Source organism: Phyllostomus hastatus, unplaced genomic scaffold (assembly GCF_019186645.2).
Source record: "Phyllostomus hastatus isolate PE091 unplaced genomic scaffold, TTU_PhHast_1.1 phas_contig_86, whole genome shotgun sequence".
In the NCBI taxonomy this organism is placed as follows: Eukaryota; Metazoa; Chordata; class Mammalia; order Chiroptera; family Phyllostomidae; genus Phyllostomus; species Phyllostomus hastatus.
In genome coordinates, this window is record NW_025333977.1 from 23,843,402 (window position 1) to 23,845,286 (window position 1,885).

The 1,885-nt window shown below is 40.2% G+C and overlaps 1 pseudogene; it reads right to left on the reverse strand.

Moving 5' to 3' along the window:
* Positions 1 to 288: 288 nt before the first annotated feature.
* On the reverse strand, positions 289 to 1,286 carry LOC123826970 (annotated as a pseudogene).
* Positions 1,287 to 1,885: the final 599 nt, after the last annotated feature.

The following is a 1,885-nucleotide window of genomic DNA, read 5'->3' on the forward strand; positions in this document are numbered from 1 at the left end:
TATAATGTAGAACAGAGAAGGGCAACATCTTCATACAATAACCTGTTAGAAATGGTATGCTTAAGGGTATAGTTGTGCGTGTCTGCGGCTCTTGAATTTGAAGATTATCATGTATAGATTGACTCCTGCCCTATGTTAGATATTAAAAACAAACCCAAACCAGAAAAACTTGTGTATTTAAATTGACTTAACTATCTTAGACATTTAGAATAATAACTGGTAACAACAGTAGTATTAAAACAAAAATAGCCCCAATGTCCCAGTGGAGGAAAAGTATATTTCATCTTCTCAAATTATTGAAAATACACAATTCCAGTTACTTTTGAGTTTGAAAAATTCTGTTTTCCAGATGTAAGAAGAATAGATACCATCTATACTGAATCCATATAACAATCTGATGAAATCCTCTGTGTCCTTGGAAAGGGCTCCCTTGTCATTAAAACCTCTGCTGGTTAGGATTTGCTGTGTTTTATCTGCTGAGCTGAAATCTGCTGGCATTATAGGGTTATGGACTGAACTGTGAATTCCGTAGTTTTTTTTTTTTCCCAGTAGCTGCTGTATTGTACTTGACTTAAGTGCAGTAGACAGTGTCTTGTTTTTCCTAACAAAAATGATCCTTATTAGGCTCCATTCCTGAAAATTGATCGATGTTGGCAGACTCTTAGTCTCTGTTCTTACACCACTGGATTCCACCTTTGGTGGTAGTTTGAAGTTTTTCTTTCCAACTTTCTTTAGATGGTCCCCATGTGCTAACGGCTGTGTACTAATTGAGAGTCTGCGGTATAACTTCTCTCCAGGTTTTGCAACCAGTCGGAGAGCAAATTCTCTTTGAAACAGCACATCTGAAAAAAAAAAAAGGTCAGCGCAGCAACAGCTTGAGGACAAAAGAAGAGATTCCGTAAAGCAAATTTGCCACACCCATCTCAAAGAATGGCAAATCTGTTTTCAACATGTCATATACCATTACTTGAAGTTTGCTGGCCAGCAGTGTGCCCTGAACTCTTTCGTGAAGTTCAGCTACTAACTTTGGGTCAAGTTCACAGGCAATTACATTTTTTGCCTTTTCTAGCAACTTACTTAACAGTCATTACCAGTTCTAGCTCTGACTTCCAGCACCACGTCAGTTGGTCTTCAGGTAGCCTTATCGATAATGCTATTAACAATGAGAGGATTTTTCAAAATGTGCTGCCCAACCCTGTGTCGAACAGGAGTCCTCCAGCACTCTTCAGCTCACAGTGCTGCTGTTGCCTGTGGCGGCTGCTCCCAGCTGACTTGATCTTCGGCATCTCTGCAGGCAGCTGGCCCACAAGCCCGGAAAGTCCAAAATTATGTTTGAAAGAGGGAAGTGTCAAACTCATTCCTTTGCTCTGCTGATGGTGTTTATAAGAGTGAATCATAATGATGGGAAGATTGGCTTATTCTTCCAGTCTAGCACCATATGGGAAGCTTTCTTCCTCCTCCCCAAGAAACTGTGCTTCAGAGAGAATAAGGAGGAAGGAGCTTTTTGTAAGTGCTAACAAACCAAATTCAACTGAGTAAATTTGAAGATCTAATTGGCTTTATTACGTGATTCATGAGTGGAGCGGCATTCCACCTAGCAACTAGAAGGGTGCTCTCAGGGGTTGTACAAAATGGAAGGTTTTTATAGGAAGAAGGGTAGGACAAGGGAGCAATTAACAAAGGAAAAAAGATTATTTTTAGACAAGGACATCTTCCTTTGGGGGAAAAGGAACTGCAAGGGTTTTTATCATAAGGATTGCCTCTTGTTTGTGGTGGAAGGAGGATGGAGAGGGCCCATATGGCAGATTACCTCATTGGTATTGACCAGAAAATTCTAGACTTGTGGATATGTTCATGTTTCTGGGAGAGGTTGAAAAAGCAATTA